Source organism: Erinaceus europaeus, chromosome 2 (genome assembly GCF_950295315.1).
Source record: "Erinaceus europaeus chromosome 2, mEriEur2.1, whole genome shotgun sequence".
In the NCBI taxonomy this organism is placed as follows: domain Eukaryota; kingdom Metazoa; phylum Chordata; class Mammalia; order Eulipotyphla; family Erinaceidae; genus Erinaceus; species Erinaceus europaeus.
This window is the reverse complement of record NC_080163.1, coordinates 13,457,453-13,475,849: the sequence shown is the minus strand read 5'-3', so window position 1 is coordinate 13,475,849 and position 18,397 is coordinate 13,457,453.

The window sequence follows — 18,397 nt, the reverse complement described above, 5'->3', positions numbered from 1 at the left end:
CCCATAGTTTCTTCTGTCCATTGTTAATTATTGTCCACTTGGGTAGATAGATCATATTGCATTCAGTATTGTCATGGTAAATAATGTCATTGAATGTGCACATGTATATATGCACAAGTAAATAAAAATGCAAATGTGTGCTATTCAACACAATTTATAGCTTCTCTCTCTTTTTTTTTTAAAGATTTTTTTAAAAATTATTTATTTTTCCCTTTTGTTGCTCTTGTTTTTTTTTTTTATTGCTGTGTTAGTTATTGTTGTCGTTATTAATGTCATCGTTGTTGCATAGGACAGAGAGACATGGAGAGAGGAGGGGACGACAGAGACGGGGAGAAAAAGACAGACACATGCAGACCTGCTTCACCGCCTGTGAAGCGACTCCCCTGTACGTGGGAGCCGGGGCTCCATCTGGGATCCTTATGCCGGTCCTTGCACTTTGCTCCACGTGCACTTAACCTGCTGAGCTACCGCCTGACTCCCATCTTCTCTTTCTGTGATGTTTGGTCACATCATGTTTTGAACTAAGTTCTCTTCTGACTTTCTTATAGGAATTCTTTTTTTTCCTATTTTGTGTCTGAATACTGGTCAGGCATAAATATCTTAAATATTTTTCCTCCCAGCCTTAAATATTTTTATGTCTTTGGATGTGTGAGGTATTTTAATTGTGATGAATTTTAAACTTTTCATTTACTTTATTAGTTACTTAATAATGATTAAAAAGATAGTAAGATAACAGGGTACTATTCCATACAGTTCCCTCCACCAGAGTTCCAAATCCCATCCCCTCCATTGGAAGCTTCTTTATTCTTTATCCTCCTCTGGGAGTATGGGGCAAAGATCTTTATGGGGTGCAGAAGGTGAGAGGTCTGGCTTCTGTAACTGTTTCTCTACTGGACCTGGGTGGTTGTCAGGTTGATCCGCACTCCCAGCCAATTTCCATCTTTCCCTAGTGGGGCAGGGCTCTGGAAAGGTGGAGTTCCAGGACACATCGGTGAAGTTTTCTGCCCAGGGAAGTCAGGATGGAATCATAGTAGGGTCTGCAACTTGGTGACTGAAAGGAGGTAGGTTTTAAAGTAGGGCAAAGTGTTCAATAAACAAGAACCCAAAGGTAGGAATAGCGTAGATAAAATTAGGGTGTCTTTTGGTAGGGAGAACCTGGGAGTTTATTTTAAGTATGTTCCAAGGGACCAGTGACTTCAGTATTTATTTATTTATTGCCTGTGCCCCATAGCTAACATGCAGGTGGAATAAAAATATCCTAAGGGAAGATTGTGTCAGAGTTTAGGTTAGGACTAGAAAACTGGATTAAGGCACAGAGTAGCTCCCAAACATGAAGTATATACATACTACTAACTATTAACCCTATTGATCTGACTTGCAGCCCAGATGTATTCCTATTTCGCACAACAACTTGTGCAACAGGCTGGAATTTACTGAACTTTTAAAATATTTGCTCTGACAACATTCCAGCCACTATCTTTTCAAATATGTGTCTGCTTTATTTCACATATTTTTATGATAGCCCTATTTCACAGTATTCTAAATAAGTAATGTAATTTGACCATGTGCCTTCTATGTGTGTTTCCTTACCATTTTTCACTTTCTCCAAACTCCAGTTATCATTATTTATCTTGCTATATATTTCACTGATAGTTTCTTTCATTGTGTCCTATTGTTAAGCTCATCTGATGTATTCTTCATTTATATTAAAAATACATCTGAGTGATTCCTACATTATTGTAAATGGCCTAGGCTATTCAAAATTCCATTTGCTTACTGTTTCCTTTTCATGTTAATAACAATTGCTTGATATACACATTTGTTATTTTCTACATTGGATCATCTTTCTTTTATGCCTTCTGCCTCCCTTCTTTCTTCACATATTCTTTTTTATGTCTTGAGAAGTTTTATATTGTCGAGAAAATGTGAGGATGTAGTTAAGGTTGGCAGGGCTTGAACCTGAGGGGTGCGTCTATCCTGTTAGTCTCTCTCTCTCTACTGAGAGGTTGAGCAAGGAAGGACAGTAGTAACCCCAAAGGTGTGCCTCATCCTATCAGACTCCCTGTCTCACAAAGCACCCCACATTCTTGATATTATGGCCATTAGGTAAAAAGAAAGGGGGGGGGGATGTTGGGCATTAAGCCAGCTCCCCTGCATTGCTTGGTGCTGTGGTTTATTTACATAGTCACTGTTTTGCCTGAGATCCATGCTGCCTGCAGGGTATTGGTTTAATCCCCACTGGTTAGAACCTTCACAACAGCTGCTATGGAAGCTTGCTACCTTCGAGCTCTTTTCTTCTCTCCACCCCCTCTCCTAGCCATTTCCTTTCCCACTTGCCACTTCCAGTTAAAGATACATATAAAGGCATTGTCTCTGATCAATAAAGGCAATACATTACCTTTCTGCTCCACCACAAGTTCCTGGCCTCTCTCCCGCATCGCTAAGTAAGCAGCAGCCCAGATTGGCTTCAGTCAAATTCTCTCCAACCCAGATAGCACGTGCCCGGGAAGAAAGACCAGCAAAGCTAGCCCAGTGTTATATGTCATAGCCATAATGTGGCAACAAGCCATAAAGCCTGCTTAGAATGGCACTTTTTCCTAAAAAAAAAAGAGTAAGAAGTGAGCATTTCTCTTGCACAGCAAGATGACCTCTGGTTTCTTTTCTCCCCCCTTCTTTTTAATTTGCGATGTTATCACCACCATAGTTCTCATCCCCATTCCCTGCATTAGAAAATATAGCAGTTCTCCTAAGGTCATAGAAATGGGTTAACTACTATTTCTATAACTGTCTATATTTTCACATATCTGCTACTCTTTTTTTCATGGTATGATCTTATCTTCCTTTCTAACTCACACCTACACCTATTACTAATTCTGAATGTCCTTCCTTCCTTCTGGATCCTGATGGAGTTGGAGTTCAGAGCCCTCTGGTCTCTAGATGACTTCTGGATTCTCATCATCTGATGTCAAGATCTGTTTTGTTCTACTTTCTGTAAACATGCAGCTATCTTTGTCATGTCTCTATTACAGTCTCTAGCGCTTTGGATTCTAAACACCAAGCAGTTTCCATTTCACCTTGGCCATAACACAGTTAAAGCCTAGAGAAGAATTAATGGTCAGAGTTGATGAGCTTTGACTGTGGATCTTTCCTTGGCCGCACACTTATCTACCATATCAGACTAGGGGCCTTTAAAGTCCTTGCATGGTCCCTTCTTATGCTTCAAGTATCCCTTGATATATGGAAAGTATAATTTCCCATCTATATTTTGAAAGTATCCTATGGACCGAAACTGTAGCCAACTCCCATTAATTTTCCAAACAATGGTTAGTTTAGAATATCTTCAAAATATAACTCTTAGATATCTACCATTTTAAATGTATCTTTTTTCTGGAATCTGAACTCAAAGTATGTACTTTTTAATTTTTTTGTTATATTTATTTGTTTATTGGACAGAGGTAGCCAGAAATCGAGAGGAAGGAGGTGGTATGGAGGGGAAAAACAGAGAGAGACCTGCAGCCCTGCTTCACTACTCAAATTAGTTTCTCCCTGAAGGTGGAGACTGGGGTCTCAACCTGGTTCTTGTGCATTGTGACAGGTGTGTTCAATCAGGTGCACCACCACCAAAATAAGTACTTTTAATCATTGCCTATATAGGTTTTTCCACTTCTATTTCACATTCTGTGTGCAGATTCTCTCTCTTATTTGGAAAAAATATTCCCATTCATTATCATCACCATGATTAATAATGGAATAAAAAAGAACAAAAATATACTTAACATGCCTTTGACTGTGAGGAAATAATTCCGGAGAAATTAAAAAAAAACATCAATTAACTATAAAAGTACAATAAAAGGGAGTCAGCATATAGTGCAGCTGGTTAAGGACAGGTGGTGCAAAGCACAAGGACTGGCTTAAGAATCCCGGTTCGAGCCTTCAGCTCCCCACCTGCCAGGAAGTCTCTTCACAGGCGGTGAAGCAAGTCTGCAGGTGTCTTTCTTTCTCCCATTAGTCTTCCCTTCCTTCTCTCCACTTCTCTCTGTTGTATCCAACAACGATGGCAACAATAATAACTACCACAACAATAAAAAAGCAACAAGGGCAACAAAAGGGAATAAATAAATATTTCTTTAAAAAATGTACAAAAAAAGCAAGCTGAATTTTAACTCACTTTGGACTCAATTTAATGATATTGCTTCTATATCTGCCATTATTTCTCATAGTATTCCAAATAGTTAAAAAGATCATAGAAAAAACGTATACAATATCTGCTTCTTTTGTTCAGACAGGGAGCAGAAGAGACCTTTGTCCACAGCTTCATGGATGTGACTGACTCTGACAGAACAGAAACAATTGGATTCAATGTTTTTGCTGCACCAGGCACAGCGAGGCAATGCACACACTGCTAAATGGACTTCTGAGCTGCAGGGAGAACAGAACCTTCAGGCCCCAAATGATTTTTTTTTTTTTGCTGTGATTATATGGATCTGGCTAATCATAAGAAAGGGCTATTCAGCTTCAGGGCAAATTTTGAAACTGTTAATCACAGTGTTGTTTTTTTCTCTGCGGAGCTGCCCATATTTGTCACACAGCTAAATCTTTTGCATTGCTGAGTTTCTGATTTCTTGAGGGAAGCTCATTGATTCAGAAAAAGGAAGTTATAACCAGCATGCAATTGGAAGAAAAAAATATATATACATATATATATATATTTGGTTTTTAAAGAACATTTATTGATCTCCCACTTCCTGAGGCACAGCTGCTTACTATGGGTTGGATAGATCATAATTTTAAAAGAATTACTTTTTTGTTGTTGTTGTACTTTAGGACCATATTACCATGCATCCTAGATATAATGGACAAAAATGTCATAAAGCACCACAGGTAGAACTTGCTGTGTTTTGTTACAAAGTATAAAGTGGAGAATGAAATGACTGTTAGGTGATGAGTCCTTTAGGAAGCCAAATAATTAAGTCTTTTTTTTTCAAAGATTTTATTTATTTATGATAAATAGAGGAGGAGAGAGAAAGAACCAGAAATCACATGTGCTGCCGGGGATCGAACTTGGGACCTCATGCTTGAGAGTCCAAAGCTTTACCACTGGGCCACTTCTCAGACCACAATAATTAAGTCTCCAGCTTTGTTTTGAAGGAGCATTGGGGCTTGACACTGAGGTATTTGGAGCTCATCACAGCACTAAAATATACAGGACACAGTTTGTTTTTTATAAAGATAAAATCATTTTTAAATATTGAAATTATTAAAAGTACACAATGGACAAAGGGGATCCATTATATAACTTCGTTTATCCTACTAAAATTATAAACACTAGAAGATAGTATGTGAACTGTTATTTTTGTCTTGCTGCTCAAAGACTTTATAGAAAATTATTAAATTATTTTAAATAATTAATGGTTAATCATCACATTTTATGTAATTAGTTTTATAGTTAAAAGAGTTGATTTTAAGTTCAGAGCATCACCATAATAAAATTTTAATCTTTATTTAGTAGAACAGAGAGAAATTGAGGGTCAGGAGATAGAGAGGGAGAGAGAAAGAGAGATACCTGCAAACCTGCTTCACCACTTCTGAAGCAACCCCTGCAGGTAGGGAACAGGGGGTTTGAACCCACATCCTTTTGTGGGTCCTTACACTTGGTATTATATTCATTTAACCAGGTGCACCATCACCCAGCCCCTGTAACTAAAATGTCTTTAAGAAATTCTGGAAAAATGTGTCTTACAGTACTTCATTATGAACTAATGAAAATGTCACAGTTAACCATTCAGTGTCAAGAGTTCAAATCATTCCATTTAGAATTACCACAATTACCTATGGTCTTGTCAATATTTCTATTTTATAAATAATATTTTATAGCAAAATTAATTTTTTTAATTTATAAAAAGGAAACACTGACAAAAACTGTAAGATAAGAGGGGTACAACTCCACATAATTCTCACCACCAGAAGGCCATATCCCATCTCCTCCCCTGATAGCTTTTCTATTCTTTATCCTTCTGGGAATATGGACCTATGGTCATTATGGGGTTCAGGAGGCGGAAGGTCTGGCTTCTGTAATTGCTTCCCTGCTGAGTATAGGCATTGGCAGGCCAATTCATACTCCCAGCCTGTCTCTCTCTTTCCCTAGTGGGGCGGGTCTCTGAGGAAGTGGGGCTCCAGGATGCATTAATAGGGTCATCTGCCCAGGGAAGTCCGGTTGGCCTCATGTTAGCATCTGGAACCTGGTGGCTAAAAAAAGAGTTAACATATAAAGCCAAACAAATTGTTGACTAATCATGAACCTAAAAGCTTGAATATTGAAGATGAAGATTTAGAGGTCTCCGTTTTGAAGATAGCTAGTAGGCCTATTTTAGTTATATAAGTAATTTCTTTCTTTCTTTCTTTCTTTCTTTCTTTCTTTCTTTCTTTCTTTCTTTCTTTCTTTTTAATGAAGCACTGCTCAGTTCTGATTTATGGTGGTGCAGGGGATTGAACCTGGGACTTCGGAGCCTCAGACATGAGAGTCTGTTTGCATAACTATTATGCTATCTACCCCTGCCCTATAAATATATTTTTTAAAAAGTTAAAGAAATAATGTTCACACAAGAAGGACTATGAAATAATGACAGAATTTTTTACCAAATATCCTAAAGGTAAATGTGGATAATTATTCAACAAGCCCTGTAGCCTCTTTTTTATGTGAGCTTGATCAGCATTACATCAATTTAAATTGTTAAAGATTCTTTAAACTTGGCTGCAGTGCAACAACCTTGGCTAAAGAGAAATGTCATTAAAACAGAAATAAAATGAAATTATCAACTGGGGGGATTGTAATCATTGAACACATAATGCTTACGTAAAAGGGGGCTTTTTAAATATAAAGATGAAGGCTGCCACCTTTATTTATTTTTTTCTGTGTAAGAATTCAAATGAAGTCTTTGCAACCACTAGATACCTTGAATAGAATTCTGTATTACCACTTCATCTCCCTTCCATCCTCTCTTTCCCTCTCCCCCCACCCCCTTCTTGCTCTTTCTTTCTTGTCTCCAAGATTAGCTGGGCTCAGTGCCTGCACTGGGAATCACCGCTCCTGGTAGCCATTTTTTTTTTTTCATTGTATTGGATAGGACAGAGAGAAATTGAGGTTTGGGGTCAGAAAGAGAGGCAAAAAGAAAGATAGACACCGCAGACCTGCTTCACCGCTTGTGAAATGTCCTCCATGCAGGTGGGAACTGGGAGTTGCAACCCAGATCCCTACTCTGGTCCTTGGGCATAGTACTATGTGTTACCTGGGTGCATCACTGCATGGCTCACTTGCTATTTCAACTTTCTACTCTCTCTGCAGAGAAATGTTGCATCCCAGCTCTTGGGGATGCTACAGCCTCCTGCTATGCATAATTTTACTGTTCCTAGAGCACTTTGTTATATATATATATATATATATATATATATATGGAGAGAGAGAGAGAGAGAGAAGCAGAAGCATTTGCTCCAGAACTTTCTCTGGTGCTAGCACCCTCCATGCTGTACCAAGGTTCAGACCTGAGCCTCTCACCCTACCAAGTGAACTAGCTGTCTGGCCCCCCTCCTCATATTTAATCTCAATGCCAATGGGACTATCCCCAGCCTCACCAAATGATGATCAAGGACACCAAAAGGGGAGAACAGAGCAGAAAACCTCAAGTGTGAACCTGAGACCAGGAAGAGTGTGAAAGGGGACATTTTCACAAGCTCACACAGGAGAGGCTGAGTTCCTAGATTTAACTTCCACAATTTCTGACAGTTCTGATTATGAAGAAGTAGCTTGACATTTTCTTCTTGGGCACATAAGGGCCATCCATCATGCTGTTCTCTAGTGATTTCAAGAGCAGGTTGGAGTGGTCTATCTCTGGAACACATCCCAGGTGAGAAAACTGAAGATCCAGTTATGTCAGGCAGAAATGAGATTCTTCTGGAGAAGTTTGGGCAAATGAGAGTAGAGATACTGAATAGGATTTTTTTTTTCATTTTCAAAACATTTTTATTAGGGAATTAATATTGACTGTTGGTATGCTTCTAATTCTGCTTTTAAAAATCCCTTCTGTTTCATTTGGTTTAATCCCCCCTGCATTCTATTTACATAACACTGTATTCTATTTACATAACCTCTGTTAACAAGTACCACCCTCCCTCCAGGACATTGGTGGTTCAGTGGTAGAATTCTCACCTGCTCCGCCCCCTCTCCTTGTCATACCCTGATTTCCACCAGTCACTTTTCTCTCCACCCTCTCTGAGTCGCATCCTGTTCCCACCCTACTGGGCTAGTATATTTATAAGGACAAGATTGTTTGTAGTTTTTAGTTTAGCTTAGCTTGGTATAGATTGCGCTGTGTCCTGCATGAATAAAGAGATACTGCGTACAACTCAGCCATGAGTCCCTGGTTGTCTGTTACCCGCCCGTGAAGCCAGCCCGTCGAAAACAACAATTGACCTACAAAAGTAACAGGGGCATAATTCCACATCTTTCCCACTACCAGAGTTCTGTGTCCGGGTCCCTTTCTTATGGTCCTGCCTTCTCTTCCTTTGTAAATCACACTTACTACTTTTGAGTATCCTTCCATGTTTTTCCTTCCTTTTCTGTTTTCTGTTCCTAATGAAATTGGAGTTCAGAGTCCTCTAGTTACCTTCCCCTAACATTTATGCTTCTGGGAGTATGAACTAAACTTCTGAACAGGGTCCCAAAGTTGGGAATTCTGGATTCTGTAATTGCTTCTCCTCTGAAGATGGGCATCAGAAGATTGATCCATACCCCTCGCCTGTTTCTATCTTTCCCTAGTGGGGTTGGACTCTGGAGTTTTGGGGTTCCAGGGCACACTGGAAAGGTCATCTGCCCAGAGAGTTCAAGATGTTATGATAGCATCTACAACTTGGTCTCAGATCATTGAGGTTAAAAGGTTAACATTTCTTTCTTTATTTTAAAGATTTTTTATATTCATTTATTTATTTTTCCTTTTTGTTGCCCTTGTTTTATTGTTGTAGTTATTGTTATTTTTCTCATTATTGATGTCATCACTGTTGGATAGGACAGAGAGAAGTGGAGAGAGGAGGGGAAGACAGAGAGGGGGAGAGAAAGACAGACACTTGCTTCACTGCCTGTGAATCGACTGCCCTACAGGTGGGGAGCCAGGGGCTTGAACCTGGATCCTTACGCTGGTCCTTGTGCTTTGCGCCACATGTGCTTAACCCACTGCTCTACAGCCCAGCTCCCTAAAAAGTTAACATTTCTACATTGGAGTCTCTGGATACAATCTGAAGCTAAAGGTTGAATAGGAATTTATATGGAAGAGGGTGGTAGACATTAACAGCTTTCTGGTGGGGAAAATAGCATAATGGTTATGCAAAGAGACACTCACTCATACCTGAGTCTCCAAAGTCCCAGATTCAGTGCATCATAAGAGCATAAGCGAAAGCTGAGCAGTACTCTGGTAAAAAAAAATAATAAAATAAAATTAATAATAATAATAATAATAATAATAATAGCTTTAGACATGAAAATTCAAGAGATTCAGAGAAAGTATTCAAGGGATCCAAGAACTGACAGGAATCACAAAAGGCTGCTTTTTGTTGGGTGAAGTAATTCTTATAACTTTGAATCATTTTTGAAACTGAAATTTTAAAACTAGAAGGTAGAATTCAAGTCTATCCTATTTTTCACTTGACAAAACACCCGTGTCCAAAGATGCTTCCCATTTAGACTTCATGCTGTTAGTGATGAATTGGATATACCATCTGAATGTGTTTTTTTTATTTAGTATTACTGGATAGATAGAGACAGAGAGAAATTGAGAAGGGAGGGGTGATGATAGATAAATAGATAGATAGAGATAGAGAAACAGAGACACCTGCAGTCCTCCTTCACCATCCTGATGCTTTCCCCTTTCAGGTGGGGGACTAAGGGCTTGAACACAGATTCCTTGCACACTGTAATGTGTGAGCTTAAACAGATGCTCCATTGTATTTTGGATTTCAATTTTATTAGGTATCAACTAGGGATTAGTAGCCATTTTTTACAGTAATCAGATATCAGAGACATGTCTTTCATGAGTGTTTCCTCGAGGATGTCAAACTTGGATGCCTGAGTTGCACAGCAGATGTCATCGGTATAGATGAACTTCCTTGAAGAAGTTTCTGGAAGGTCATTGATGTAAATATTAAATAGCGTAGGAGCCAGAACAGAGCCCTGGGGGAGGCCACTTGAGACAAGTCTCCATCTGCTAGAGTTGTCACCCAGATGCACCCGGAATCTTCTGTTTTGGAGAAGAAACGATATAGTGTTGGCCACCCATGGAGGCAGGCATCTTGAGATCTTGACTAGGAGACCACGGTGCCAGACCGTGTCATAGGCTGCTGTGAGATCAACAAAGACAGCACCCATCTTTAAATTCTTCTGGAATCCATTTTCAATGTAAGTTGAGAGGGCCAGGACTTGTTTGCAGGTAGATCTTCCTGGGTGGAAACCAGCTTGGGTGGGTGATAGGAATTTCTCTGTAAGAGGAGAAATATGTGACAGAAGCAGCCTCTCAAGGAGTTTGTAACACACAGAGAGGAGAGAAATTGGTCTATAGCTGGCGGCCAATGTTGGGTCTTTCTTTGGTTTCAAAACTGCAATTATCTTGGCACGATGCCAAATTTTGGGCATAGATTCGGATTCCAAGATGTGGGACAGGAATGAAGCGAGCCACTTCTTTGACGAGGGGCCCAAGTGAAGAATGAGTTCTGGGGTGATGTTATCATAGCCAGCAGCCGTTCCCGGTTTAACCCTCTTCAAAGCGTCTTCCAGTTCAGACAGTGTAAAGGGAGAGAGTTTTGGAGATGGACAAGATAAACGGAAGTGGGATGACCACTCATGGGAGATTTCTCTTTTCCAGACTGGGTCACAAAAACGGTATCATCTGTTTTCCATCTACACCATGCCTCGGCCTCACGTGAGCTTAATGTGCAGCTTGGCGATACGAGAATCCTGCATGAAGCCCAGCCAGTCTATCTTGGCGTTACTCTCGATCGCACCCTGTCATTTCACAAACATCTCATAAAAACTGCAGCAAAGGTGGGCGCGAGGAATAACATCATTGCAAGACTGGCCAGCTCCTCATGGGGCGCGAGCGCTTCCACACTACGATCATCATCTCTGGCATTATGCTATTCCACTGCAGAATACTGTGCCCCAGTATGGTTCTGTAGCCCCCATGTCCACTTGGTCCATTCCAAATTATACTCCTCCATGAGGATAATTTCTGGAACCATCCGTTCCACCCCGGTTCCATGGCTGCCAGTTCTTAGCAACATCGCCCCGCCAGATACTCGTTGGGATGCGGCATCATCTAAGTTCATTTCCCACGTCTACGCTCAACCGGACCTGCCAATATACGCGGATATCTTCGCCCACCCTGTCCAACGCTTGACGTCTCATCACCCAATCTGGTCCCCTACGCCTACACTGAACTTCTCTGTTCCAGACTCTTGGAAACAGAGTTGGCAGTCAGCTGAGGTAAAGAACAAACACCTCATCACAGACCCCTGCAAGCGTCAACCCGGCTTTGACCTAGCATGTTATTATTGGGCCCTCCTCAATCGCTATCGAACAGGCCGTGGCCGGTGCGCCGCTATGTTCCATCGCTGGGGAGCCAGAGACGACCCGAACTGCCCCTGCGGCTACAGACAGACTATGACCCACATAGTCAATGACTGCCACCTCTCCAGATTCAAAGGAGGTCTCGAAACTTTACATCAGGCTCAACCTGACGCTGTTGACTTGCTACGGAAGAAGGGCAAACGCTAGAAGAAGAAGAAGGTATCAACTGCTGGTGCTGGTGGTGATGATGTCAAACTTATTTTCACACAATAACTGTCAATATCTGTTTAAAGATCTTAAAAATAATTTTATGCATATTAATTTTCAGTTTTACGATAAAAATATCACAGTAAACATGTTTCAGTGATTTATATATATTGTATATTTGCAATCAGTGATGGGAAGAAGTTAGTATAGGAAGTTTATTTTGAGCCCTATGATTGTGTGACTAGACTATTAGACCTAACCATCCCTAAGTTTATGTGTGTTATAATTTCATAATCATATGAGGTAAAATATATGAAATGTAACCTATAAATTCTGTCTACTTACCACAAAATTCTGCTCTCATTTGGGCTTCTGATTTCAGCTTCTGATAACATTTTTTCAAGAAGTCAAGGGGGTTAGTAAAAGGAGTCAGGAGCTACTATTTATGTTAAGACACAGACATCCCATTCTTTCATCATTTCAAAGTCACAACTAGCACACCATCATAAATGCTTTTATCTAGAAAAAGACACAAAGCAAAATTAATGTTTTTGAAACCCAAACCAAAAATTCCTGAAGGTAGAAGCTTTGTTAAGAAAACACTACCTTCCTAGCCAGGATTATTAACAAGAAAGATATTTACTACGTCCTGCACAAAGGCTCAAGTTTTCTAGTCTCATAGTTTAGCTTGGGGCCCCAGCTAAAATACTGTCAGTAGTGGTTCATTGAGTTCGCTGATTTCCACTAATAGAAATTATGCCTGAATAAGGGGTCCCCTCCAGCCCAGATGTAACAGTTGAGGAACCTTGGGTAACACTCAGGAGAGCTGTGTATACAGTTTTTTTTTTTACCTGAAGTTGGCTGTCAGGCAAGCACCAGATGGACAACACAGTAGATGAGTTTGGTCTGCAAAATTTCCTGATGTCATTGCTCAGAGACTTCCTTGAATTTTTCAACTCCAAATCGTAGAAAGAATACTCTACAATGTCTGTATTGATGTTGTCTGTTTTACCCCTCCTGTTTTTTCTTTTTTTTTTCTTTTTACAAGTTATCTCTTTCAGTTACTTAATCTTAGTAGAACTTAGAGTATTTCATAAGTTGGCATTGGGTTTGGAATTTAAAAATAAAAGACGCTAAAAGAACAACATCTGTTTACAACATCTCAACAGAATATGTATTACTTGGAAAGTGATGGAGTCAAATGGCATTGATTTCTGGCAAAATGTACTATGACCCTCATCCATCTGTTCAGGGCCTGATGTAGAAATCAATATGATCTTTTCTTGGGGAAGCCCTAGGCAGTCCCTGCATTTAGACATAGGTCTTCCAGATTGTTAATGCCATTAAAAAGTCATCGAGGTCATTCCAGAAGCTTCATTTCCCAACATGCTTTAAAAACATTGACCTCCGGAAGATTTTATTTTTCCTGATGAAACTTTGTTATTCAGGTCTATTCCTCTTATCCTTTGCAATTCAATTTTAGCACAGGTCTATTGATTATACCTTTTGACACTCCTAGCCAAGTTGAAGTGAAAGAAAATTTGAAGAATGGTTTAACTGCCAATACCCATGCCCAGTAGAGAAGTAATTACTGAAGCCATAACTCCTACCTTCTGCACACCCAAAACAATTTTTATACATACACTTAGTGGGGGAAAAGTGATAGGAAGAAGAGGATAAGAGGGCTTTGAACTCCAGCTCCATCAGTACCCAGAGAGAGAATAGGAAAAGGAGAGGGATATTTGAATATAGTAATGGCATTATGAGTGGCTTGGAAGGAAAGAGAGGATTGAATCAGGAAGGAAAAGGGTTTTAAAAATGTACAAATGTAGGCAGTTAGTTGTAGAGATGTTGGTTGGCCCATGTCTAAAACCTTAGGGGAACTGCAGTGGCTTGCAGTGGGGAGACTCTGGTGGTGGGGATAGTGTAGAAGTATGTCTACACCTATTGACATGCATTTTTTAAAATATTTATTTATTCTCTTTTGTTGCCCTTGTTTTACTGTTGTAGTTATTGATGTTATCGTTGTTGGATAGGACAGAGAAATGGAGAGAGGAGGGGAAGAGAAAGAGGGGGAGAGAAATATAGACACCTGCAGACCTGCTTCACCGCTTGTGAAGTGACTCCCCTGCAGGTGGGGAGCCGGGGACTTGAACCGGGATACCTGTGCCGGTCCTTGCACTTTGTGCCACCTGTGCTTAACCCGCTGTGCTACCGCCTGGCTCCTTGACATGCATTTTTTTTAAATCAATATTAAATCACTAATAATTTTAAAAGTATGGCTTAGAATCTAGCACTAATCTAATCTGAGTACGCCCAGACTATCCCTGAGCACTTGTGGCAGGGTATATGGGACCACTGGTAGGAAGTAGGGAATCTGTTGCTCTAACAAATTGTCTAAATTGTATAGAGTTTCAGAATTGTTTCAACTATATTTATATTTACTAAACTGAAGACCAAATGGCTACTTTATGAGTCCTCTAAAAACGATTTGAAATATTTATTATTCTAGAGCATGTGTTTTTTTAATTATTGTTTTTATTTATTTGTTGAATAGAAACAGCCAGACATCAAGAGGGATGGGGCAACAGAGAGGGAAAGACAGAGGGACACCTGCAGCACTGCTTCGCTTCACCACTTGTGAAGCTTTCCTCCTGCAAGTGGGGACCTAGGACTTGAACCTGGGTCCCTGCAAATTACAACATGTGTGTTCTACCAGGTGTACCACAGCTTGGCCCTTTTTTTTTTCTATTGTTGACAAATGTGAGAGTCTCCGAATCAGATAAGTGAGCGGTATGAAGAAAAGTTGCAACTTTGTGAAAGTGGAGGAAAGTGCTGCTCCCTCTTTTCACATGGTAAAGTCAGAATAGATTTTATTTTTTCTCACTGAACTAAGTAGTTATTAGTAGCTTGACTTTTGTAAAATACTGGAGAGAAAAAAAAAATCACTATCCACCTGCAGTGGAGTAGCTTCACAGGAGGTGAAGCAGGTCTGCAGGTGTCTGTCTTTCTCTCCCCCTCTCTGTCTTCCCCTCCTCTCTCCATTTCTCTCTGTCCTATCCAACGACGACATCAATAACAACAACAATAATAACTACAACAATAAAACAACAAGGGCAACAAAAGGGAATAAATACATAAATAAATAAATAATTTTAAAAAAATAGTCCCTGTCAAATGATGATCTGAGAAAAATGCAGTATTGTCCATGGCAGAGATAACTATGTTATTATTACTTATCTCTCATTCCACATTATTGTTCAGAAATATCAGAGTAGACGCTAACTTTAAATACTATTTGAGGATATGACAGCAGTCTGAACATAGGTATGGCTGGTGCTTATTATTTGCAGTAGTTAATGTTTATAAATTTTTCCCTAAAACCAAATTAATGAATGTAGGAATACTGCTCCTAGAAGAAATAAATACAGTTAAGTTCCACTAGACTCTGCCCACAAAATGTTCTCTTAATTATTTATGTAGAGACAGAGAGGTATAAAGAGGAAGAGAGAGGGGGGCGGCTAAGTGGTGGCACACCTGGTTGAGCCCACGTGTTACAAAGTGCTAGACCCCTGTTTTAAGACTCTGGTCCCCATCTGCAGAGGGAAAACTTTGTGAGCTTTGAAGCAGTGTTGCAGGTGTCTCTGTTTCTCTCCCTCTCTATCACTCCTTTCCCCCTTGATTTCTGGCCATCTCTATCAAATAAATAAGTAAAGATAATAAAAATATTAGAGAGGGGGGAAAGGCAACTATGACACAAAAACTTGCTTGAGTGTGGTGGTGGGAGGCAGCTTAGAACCTGTGTGATGCATGTGACTAAGATGCACAATTTCCAAGTGAACTAGTGGGCCTGTCCTGCTCACAAAAATGTCATCTAGTGGTAAATATATAATCTGGGCTTGTGTTTATTTCTGTCTAAAGTCACTTTAAATACTGTGTATTATTCTTTAACACTGAACTTAGACAACAACCTAGCAACGCATGGCTCGGATAAAGTCTATCCAACATTCAACTGGGACATACCGCACTTTTCTTAACTTAGGAACACGACAGTTGGGGACCATTTTGAGCAATAAGACATTCAAAAATGTGGCCCTAGGCAGGACAGTCGTTAGCTATAGGGAAACTAAAACAGCTAGAGAGGAAGTGGCCTTTGATCTCAACTATAAATGTGCACATTAGGTGATTCAAATTGTTGGAGCTCTGAGCATGTTCAGGAATGATTTGGAAGCAGCTTGACTCCCTTGGGGTTTCTAAGTTGGCAAATGCACAAATGCAGGTCCATGATTGGTCAACACTTTGTTTGGCTTTATATGTTAACTCTCTTTTCAGCCACTAGGTTCCAGATGCCAGCATGATGGCAACCTGACTTCCCTGGACAGATGACCCCACCAATATGTCCTGGAGCTCTGCTTCCCCAGAGCTCTGTCCCGCTAGGGAAAGAGAGAGACAGGCTGGAAATATGGATCAACCTGTCAACACTCATGTTTAGTGGGAAGCAATTATAGAAGCCAGACATTCCACACCTTCCGCTTTCTCTCTCTCTCTCTCTCTCTCTCTCTCTCTCTCTCTCTCTTTATTTCTTTCTTTCTTTCCTCTAGGGTTATCTTTGGGGCTTGGTGCCGGCTCTATGAATCCACTGTTCCTGTCTGCCATTTTTTTTTTCTTCTGTTTTATTTTTCAATAGGACAGAGAGGAATTGAAAGAGGAAGGGAAGATAGAGAAAGATAGACAACTTCAGACTTGCTTCACTGCTAGTGAAGCTCCCCCCCCCCACACACACAGATGGGGAGAGGGGCCTCCAACCTGGATTACTGTGAGTCCTTAACTGAGTACTCCTCAGCAGGGCCCCTACCTTTTCTATTCTTTTCCTCTAACATGACTGTACACCAGCAAAATAATACCAGTGTGGATACTTTAAATTTGTGTTTTACTAGGGAAGTAATGATTTACAATAGTTGTCACATGAGAATATTTTTTTAATATTTATTTACTTATTTATTTATTTATTATTTAAGAAAGGAGACATTAACAAAACCATAGGATAAGAGGGGTACAGTTCCACACAATTCCCACTACCCGATCTCCATATCCCATCCCCTCCTTTGATAGCTTTCCCATTCTCAGTCCCTCTGGGATATTGTATCCGCGGATCGCAATACAATGAGTGCCACCACAGCATGCTTCACTTCAGACTGTGTCCAGAGATTTCAGGTGTGAAATGGCAACCCTTTAGCTTCATCATTCCTGTGAGACCTTCCCTTTCATAGTATTCTGTAATTCCATTCCAGGTGTTCCACTCCCCAATAAAGTCCCTAAACCTAGATATAGTCTAGGTCCCCTGAGATAGAGCATATGTTCACAGGTGCCCATAAACTAGGGAATCATTTCTTATCCTTATATGCATCAGAAATGTTTTTTAGTTGATACAGGAAATTAAGTTTCAGAGACTATAGAAGCCATCTTATCCAGCTTTCTCACTTTTGAACTTTTTTGAAAAAATTATTTATTTATTGGATAGAGACAACCAGAAATTGAGAGGGAAGTGGGGGATAGAGAGGGAAAGAGACAGAGAGACACCTGCAGCTCTGCTTTATCACTCATGAAACTTTTCTTCTGCAGGTAGAGACCAAGGATTTGAACCTCGGTCCTTGCTCATTACAACATGTGCGCTCAACCAGGTGTGCCACCACCTGGCCCCCTCACTTCTGCATTTAACTGATAAATAATTGAGTCCAAATTAAAGTTGCAACATTTTTAACTTAAATCTTACAATTATTGAAAAAATAGGATTTAGTTCTGAATTGCTGCAAAACGTAAAAGGTTTCGGAGCCTTTGAGGAAAAGTTATGAAAAAAAAATGTGATTTGAGATATGATAGTATAGAATGGCATATGGCATGGTAATGTTCCCTTTAAAGTAAAAATAACAAGAAATATCTAAACATTTATTAAGTTTCTAGGTTAAGTCTTCATTTGTAGATTCTGTTCTATTGATGGGACACATTGGGCTCTGAATTATGTCACACATCCCATCTAGATTAGATTTTATTTTTACGTTCTTTTAAAATGCTTTGTACATTTTACTGATATGCTCTCTTCATCATTTAATTGTAAAACTCCAAGGAGCTACTCAGAGCCGTGTTTAGAACAACTCATTTTTTTTTACAAGTTAAAATAAATGAAAGTTTTATATAAATTAAGAGTGAAGCCCTTGTGAGGAAAATAAAAAAATAAAGACTAAGGAAAATGAGTCAGGTTGGAGTAGTAGAACATTAATTCATATAAAAAAACTTAAATACCCCTCTCATATTCATTAACTAGTGATGTATATGACTACACTTTACTAGGAGTGTACATAAACACCATTCCCACCACCAAAAGACTGTGTCCCATCACACCCACCCACCTCTACCCCCGACTGGCCCAGAAAGCCCCATGTCCACCCTCCCCCTCACCACAGGGTTTTTACTTTGGTGCCCTACTTTCTTTTTTTTATTTATTTTAATATTTTATTTATTTATTTATTTTAAATATTATTTATTTATTCCCTTTTGTTGCCCTTGTTGTTTTATTGTTGTTGT